This window comes from Hemitrygon akajei, chromosome 21 (genome assembly GCF_048418815.1).
Source record: "Hemitrygon akajei chromosome 21, sHemAka1.3, whole genome shotgun sequence".
NCBI lineage: Eukaryota > Metazoa > Chordata > Chondrichthyes > Myliobatiformes > Dasyatidae > Hemitrygon > Hemitrygon akajei.
The window spans coordinates 55,451,595-55,460,119 of NC_133144.1; positions in this window are offsets into that span (position 1 = coordinate 55,451,595).

The following is an 8,525-nucleotide window of genomic DNA, read 5'->3' on the forward strand; positions in this document are numbered from 1 at the left end:
CTGAATTATTCCTCATCATCCAGAATATGCTTTTCTCATTATAATCATCAGGGAGGAGGTTCAGGAGCCTGAAGAAACACACTCAACATTTTAGGAACAGCTTCTTCCCTTCCATCAACAGATTTCTGATTTCTGAATGGTCCATGAACCCATGAAGCCTACTTCACTATTTTTCTCTTGTTTCGCACTATTTACTTATTTATCTATCTATCTATCTATTTATTTATTTCTCTTGTTATAACTTATAGCAATTTTTTTATATACTGCTGCTACAAAACATCAAATTTCCCAACGTTTGTCAGTGATAATAACCCTGATTCTGATTCTGGTGTAATTGTATTGAACTAAACTTATATTGCATAAAAAAAATCAATGGCTTTGAAACAAAATGTGCTTCAATGTGATAAAGAGGTTACACTACATTTCATAACTTTCCTTTGTTTCACTGATTCGTTTGATCTCAGCATAATTCAGAGGAGTCTAGTTCTCTTAACATCTCCCAATTCAATTATTAATGATAGTTTGATAAGGCTTATGAGCAATGCAAAAAAATTATAATTGAAAAGAGGGGAAGTTTTTTTTTCATTCCATAGTAGGATGCGGCTATCGCAGGCAATGGCATCATTTACTGTCCCTAACAAATCGCCCCAGATCTCATGTCAACAGGATCTCAGGAACATGTCAACAGTTTTGAGCCGCATATCTAGAAAGGATGTGTTGTCACTGGACAGGGTCCAGAGGAGGTTCACGAAGATGATTCTGGGAATGAAGGGATTAACATATGAAAAGCATTTGCCAGCTTTGGGCCTGTACTCACTGGAATTTAGAAAAATGTGTGGGGAAATCTTATTGAAAACTACTGAATGTTGAAAGGGTGGATGTGGAGAGGGTGTTCCCTATGGTGGAGGTATCTAGAACTAGAGGGCACAGCCTCAACATTGAGAGGTGACCTGAGGTGAGGAGGACTTTTTTTACCCAGTGGGTAGTGAATTTTGTGGAATGCTCTGCCACCGACTGCAGTGAAGCCAAGTCTGTGGGTGTAGTTAAGATAGAAATTGATCATTTCCTGATTGGTCAGGGCATCAAAGGATATGGCAAAAAAGCAGATGCATGAGGTTGAGAGGGATCCTGGATCAGCCATGGTCAAATGGTGGAGCAGACTCAATGGGCCGAATGGCCTAATTCTACTCTTGTGTCTTACGGTCTTATGATCTTATTTCAACATAGGAATTGGGTGCAGGAGTGGGCCATGGCACCTCAAGCTTTCTCTGGCATCTAACTGTGACATCAACAATGCACTAACGTCTACCTGCAGGGATCTTACACTCCTTTGCTAATCAAGTATCTATCTCTTCCTGAACAAAATTACTCAAAGACTTTTCGAATAGTCCTCCACCACTCTCTGAGAAAGAATCCCAAAGGTTCATGACCTCTGAGAGAAAATGTTTCATCACATCTCTATCTTGAATGTAGCACCCACTACTTTTTAATCAGTGAATCCTAATTCTAGATTCTCCTACAAGAGGAAGCATCCTGTCTACATTCATCCTATTGACTCCTCAGGATCTAATATGTTGCAATTAAGTCTCATCATGCTCTTCCAAGCTCCAGAAATAGTGTCCCCCCATTCTAAGTATTAGTTTACTAAACCTTCTCTGAACTGCTTCTAGAGTAGTAATGTCCCAATTTAGATAACACTACACATAGTATTCCAGATGTGGGCTCATCAAATATACACTTATGAAACTGAAGCATAACCTTCCAAGACACAAGAAATCCTGCAGATGCTGGAAGTCTTGCCCAGCACACATAAAACCCTGACGGAACTCAGCAGGTCTTGGCCCAAAACGTCAGCTGTTCATTTCTTTTCATAGATGCTGTCTGACCTGCTGAGCTCCTTCTGAGAGTGTTGCTCATAAGCTTCATAATTTTGTGTTCAGCTCCCCTAGCAATAAATGGCAATATTCCATCAGCTTTCCCAATTACCTGTGCACCAGATTTCTCTAGATCATTGACAGGTACTCATATCCCTTCACACCTCAGAACTCCTGTTTCCACAATGCACTTATTAATTTTTCCCGTCAAAATGGGCAAGATCAGATTTTCCCTCATGATATACCATTTGCCAGATCCATGCAGACTTACTAACCATTGTAGCCCTTTCAAAACTTACCTTCCTGCTCTCTCTGTGTTACCAGAGTGAATAGTCAATCACAGTTCTTCCTCTTCCAGTCTTTCCTTATACACCCAGTGGCCACTTTATGAGATATCTCCTAATTCAAATATTGTGGCCAATAAATTGTATGTTTGTGATCTTCTGCTGCTGTGGCCCATCCACTTCAAGGTTCAACATGTTGTGCATTCAGAGGTGATCTTCTGCACACCACTATTGGTTTTTAGAGTACTGTCACCTTCCTGTTAGCTTGAACCAGTCTAGTCATTATTTGCTGACCTCTCTTTAACATGGTGCTTTGCCAACAGAACTGCGGCTCACTGAATGTTTTTTGTTTCTCACACTGTTCTCTGTAAACTCCAGAGACTGTTTCATGTGAAAATCCCAGGAGATCAGCAGTTTCTGAGATACTCAAACCACCCTATCTGGCACCTGCAATCATTCCACGGTCAAAGTCTCTTAGATCACTTTTCTTACCAGTCTGATGTTCAGTCGGAACAACAATTGAACTTCTTAACCATGTCTGCGTGCTTTTATACATTTTACATGTGATTGGCTGATTAGATATTTGCATGAATGAGCTGGTGTGTAGGGTGTACCTCATAAAGTGACCACAGAGTACAAGTCAAGCACTCCAGTTCCGTTAACATCTTCATGAATCTTTCCTGCACTCTGCTGTGTTTTCTCACATCTCTTGGAAACACTGGAGAAGCTGCTAGCCCAGTGATCACTATTTTGCATGTGTCAAGCATCACAAACAGACCATTGTTTCTATAATGTTCATAAAAGAGCTACCCAATTCTAGTAGTCAGTATGAAGTTTTTAACTTTACAACTTTTCAAGTTTATGCTTCATTGGGCAGACACCTACTACCTTCTTGATAAAAGTATTTTCATTACTCCCCTTTAATCCTTCTACTTTAATATTATGTTATTGTTTTTTTTTACCTGTATGCTTAGGGAGATGGGTCATTTCTAATTAGTCTCACCAGTTGGTTGCGTTGCTTTTGATCCCTTGTGTTGCAGTAGTTCCACATGGGCCACTCTGTGGTGAAATCCTAAATATAAAAAGGAAGCTGAGAGCAATACACACAAAACGCTGGAGAAACTCAGAAGTCTGGTGGTATCCTTGGAGGAGAATACAAGATGTTGGTGTTCAAAATAGATTAAAGTTCAAAAGTACCTTTATTATCAATTTATGTATGCAATATACAACCTGAGATTCATTTTCTCCACAGACAGCCAAAAAACAAAGCAAACCATGGAACCCATTCAAAGAAACTCATCAACACCCACCTATGAGCAAAAAAAACCCAAATCATGCAAATGGCAACAAGAACATCAACCCCCCCCCCCAAGCGCTAATAAAAAACAAATTGTGCCAACAGCAACAAGAAATAACTAGCGAAAACACCGAATATAAAAACACAAAATCAAAACAGTCCAATCAACAAACCGCAGACCAAGAACAATAATGAACGTTGAAACTCTGTCCTCTTTTCTGTAGTTTGGCAATTCCCATGGTCTGAATGTTTTGAATCAACAGTACAGATCTGTACTAATTAATTAACCAGGATCTAAAGTTAATTAAAATCTGTAATTTGTCACTAATTAACTTACCAATGCAATGTTTGCTACCTCAACTAACAGTGCTTTATATGGAAAGTATGGGTTGTTGACAATTCCCTGAATCCTTATGTAACCCAGTGATGAAGGCAGTCCACCCAAAACATCGAATGTCTATTTCCCTCCAAAGATGCCCACGGAGTTCCTTCAGCATTTTGTGTTTTGATTTTCTGAATCCTTTTCCAGATTCTAGCATCTGCAATCTCTTGTATCTGCATTTTGCTTCTCTAGTGAATGTCTAGACTTTTGAAGGATGGTATTCCTGCTTAGAGGAAAATGTTTGCAGATATTCTGTGGGCCAGTAGCACCCAGGTCCCAAGGATACCAGGCAAAGGAGTTTCATATTGTAATGAAAGTTTTGGATGTAGGTTTTAAAGTAAGTTTGTTTGGAAGAGATTATGAGAAAATCTACTGGGTAACTCTTCTTCCAGAGTTAGAACATAGAACAGTACAGTGCTGTATAGGTCTTTTGGCCCATGATGTTGTGCTGACATTTTATACTACTCCAAGATCAGCTTGGAGAGCTTTTGGTACATTGGCCTGTACATTGACTATAAGAGTTGGAATGTTATGGTGAGGTTGTATAAGGCATTGGTGAGGCCGAATTTGGAGTATTGTGTGCAGTTTTGGTCACCTAATTACAGGAAGGATATTAATAAGGTTGAAAGAGTGCAGAGAAGGTTTACAAGGATGTTGCTGGGTCTTGAGAAATGAGTTACAGAGAAAGGTTGAATAGGTTAGGACTTTATTCCCTGGAGCGTAGAAGAATGAGGGGAGACTTGATAGAGGTGTATAAAATTATGATGGGTATAGATAGGGTGAATACAAGCAGGCTTTTCCCACTGAGGCTAGGGAAGAAAAAAACCAGAGGACATGGGTTAAGGGTGAAGGGGGAAAAGTTTAAAGTTTAAAGGGAACATTGGGGGGGGGGGCTTCTTCACACAGAGAGTGGTGGGAGTGTGGTATGAGCTGCCAGATGAAGCTGTAAATGCGGGCTCACTTTTAACATTTAAGAAAAACTTGGACAGGTACATGGATGAGAGGTGTATGGAGGGATATGGGCCAGGTGCAGGTCAGTGGGACTAGGCAGAAAAATGGTTCGGCACAGCCAAGAAGGGGCAAAAGGCCTGTTTCTGTGCTGTAATGTTTTAAGGTTCTATGTTCTATCAATCTAACCCTTCCTGCTCATATGGCCCTCTATTTTCTTTCATGCATGTGCCTTTCTAAGAGTCTCTTAAATGTCCCCAATGTATTTAAAGTTGCTGATCCTCTCCATCTCTGATACCCCTGATGAGAACTGGCTCATGGACCTCTGGTTTCCTCCACCAGAAATCAATAATCACCTCCTTGGTTTTGCTGACATTAAGTGAAAGGTTGTTGTGGTGGCACCACACAGCCAGATATTTAATCTCTCTCCTCTTTGCTGATTCGTTACCACTTTTGATTTGGCCAACAACATTGTTGTCATCTGCTGACTTAGATATGGCATTGGGGTTGTGCTGAGCCCCATAGTTATAAGTATAAAGTGAGTAGAGTGGTGGGGGGGAGCTAAGCACATGGCGTCGTGGTTCACCAGTATTAATGGAGGTCGTGGAGGAGATACTGTTACCAATCCAAACTGACTGCGATCTGCAAGTGAGGAAATTGAGGATCCAGTTGCACAAGGAGATATTGAGACCTAGATCTTGAAACTTATTGGTTAGCTTTGAGAGGATATTGAATGCCAAGCTGTTGTCAACAAAGAGCATCCTAACGTATGCATTTTTGCCCAATGGATGTCTCAGGGTTTAGTGAAGAGCCAATGCTTTTGACCTGTTGTGACAGCAGGCAGTTCGGAGCAGATCCAAGTTGCATCTCAGGGAGAAGTGGATATGTTTCATCACCAATCTCTCAATGTTCATCACAGAGGATGTAAGCACTGATGCACAATAGTCATTAAGACACGTTACCACCTATATAGTTGAAAGCTGCTTGAAGTCTGCTGAAGTGAGATGTTAAAGCTATCAGTGAAGACTCTAGACAGTTCACCAGCACAGATCTTCAGTACGTGGCCTGCTACCCCAGCTGGACCAAATGCTTTCTGTGGGTTCACCTTCCATGTCAGCCTCAAAAACAGAAATCACAGGACATTGGGGGGCTGTGGGAGTTTGTGAAGGTCAGAAACTGTTGATCTCCTGGGATTTTCACACACAACGGTTTCAAGAGTTTACAGAGGATTGTGCAAAAAAGCAAGAAACATCCGCTGAGCACCAATTCTGTGGGCAGAAATGTCTTGTTAATGAGCGAGATCAGAGGAGGATTTTAAGACTGGTTCAAGCTGACAGGAAGATAACAGTAACTCAAATAAGCACGCGTTACAACAGTCACGTGCAGAAGAGAATCTCTGAATGCACAGCACATTGAACCTTGAAGCTGATGGGCTATAATATCAGAAAGAAAAACACACTGGGTTCCACTCCTATGGCTACTTTATTAGTATGCTGTTGTGCCTAATAAAGTGGCCACTGTGTGTAGGTTCAGCATGTCTTGGAACATGTTGTAGTTGGAACAAAGGTTACAACAGTGGTGTGCAGAAGAGCATCTTTGAACACACAACATGTCAAACCTTGAAGTGGGTGGGCTACAATAGCAGAAGGCCACAAACAGACACTCAGAGGCCACCTTATTTGCTACTTAATAAAGTGACCATGGAGCATAGTTGGCTGTGAGGCCATTTAAGTCACCCTAAAGTGAAAGTAAGACACTATATAAATGCAAATCCTCGTTTTCTTTATTTCTTTGTTTCTAGAAAGCATCAAATGATATCAGTCAGGGTGGTTATTTAAATTCTTCTCTGTTAAGCTAATCTTGAAGGCTATTAATTCTTTCATTCAATTTTCTTGTAGTTTTATTTTCTTTTAAAGCTGATCTTAAGCCAACAACTGTTTTCCCATACAAACGTGTACGTCACCAGAGGATGTGTTAAATAAGGGTTACTGCAGCTTCCTCGCCGATGACTTTGCAAATAATTGAGGCTGCTATTTACAGAAATCGAACCATCACACACATTTCAAATTGTCACAGCTCTGTCTCTCTTTGCAAAAATTCAATTAAATTAAAAGAAGCGAAAGATATTCAATGCTCAGCATCATTGCAATGAAAAACGTCTTTGCTGGGTGTTTATGTGGTGCTGCAATTTATCACAAGTGCGGGTGAAATGTTGGTGCACTCTCTGCATCAATCCTCACCACCCCCATCCCCAAAACCATAAGCCCCATCCTTTTATTTCTATGCAGCAATCACTGATAGGATCAACATTTTTTTCTTGCTCAGAAAATTCCTTCCGCTTTTTGGCAAAAATCCTAATGTTCACTTTCATTCATCTGTGACTTACTAATTCAAGCAAAAAATGACATTGTTCTACCTTGGTATAATGTGAATTCTTTCCGTTCCGGTTCCAAAGTACATCACTCATTTCCTGATCGAATCTCCTTCCATTTTGTATCAGGGTTCTAGATTATTAATCCAGAAATGTGAGTTCAAATCTCACCAGTGCAACCAGAAAATTTAAAGTCAAGTAATTAATAAAATTTCTTTTAATAACACTGGTCAGTCAGCAATTTAAAAGTTGAAACAGTTGAGTTCCACTAATATACCATCTGTTCCAATAATATCCTCTCATTAACCTGTAAACCAGGTAACTCCTTCGATATTTTATCCTCTTAACAATCCTGGCATCACCCTGACAGAAATCTGTCCCGTCCAACCTAACCCCATCTTTGCTGCAGCAGATTTATTTTCTCTTTCCCAGTCCTCCCCTCTCACTGTGGAAAGGGTGACACCTCTCTCCCTTGTTAGTGAGAAGGAGAGAGAAAACCAGTGGCATGTTGAATTGCCAGGTGAACAATGGGTGGACTGTTGATCACAGTCTCTCTTTGGGGGTTTTGCTATTGCCTGCTTGGTGGGTGGTAGGGCTGATGGTCTCTGCTGGGACAAGTAGGGGGATGGGGAGGGGGGAGGGTGGCTTTGGGGTGCTAACGTTTTTCTGTCATTCACTCATTGGGGTTTTCTTCTGTTTCATGGATGTCTGTGAAGAGTAAGAATTCTCTGATATTAAATAAAACCATTGAACCATTGACGCAGGGTCCTTGACCTGAAGCATTAGTGCTATTCCCATTTCTACCATGCTGCCTGTCCTGTAGGTTGTATCCAGCAAGTCTGTTGTTATTTGAGTATGCGTTATCCTTACAGACTACTGCCATTGGCCAGATACCTTGCATAAAATTGGGAACAAATGCAATCCCAGGCAAAAGCGAGCCATAACATTATGTCCAGGCTAATTCTCAAAAATCACCAATGGACGACATTTAATCCAGGCAAGTGTGAGGTGTTGAAACTTTGGGCGGTCAAATAGTAAGACCATCAGACATTGGAGCAGAATTTGGCCATTGGGCCCATTGAGTCTACTCAGTCTTTCCATCATGGCTCATTTCTCTACCCCATTCTCCTTCCTTCTCCCTGTAACCTTTGACATCCTTTTAAGAGTTTTAATTACTAAGAACCTATTAGTCTCCACTTTCAAAATATCCTATGACTTGGCTTACACAGCCCTCTGTGCAAATAATTTCCATAGATTCACAACTGTCTGGCTAAAGATATATCTCCTCATCTCTGTTCTAAAGGGACATCCTTGTATACCAAGGCTGTGCCCTTTGGTCCTGGACTTCCCCACTATAGAAAACATCCTC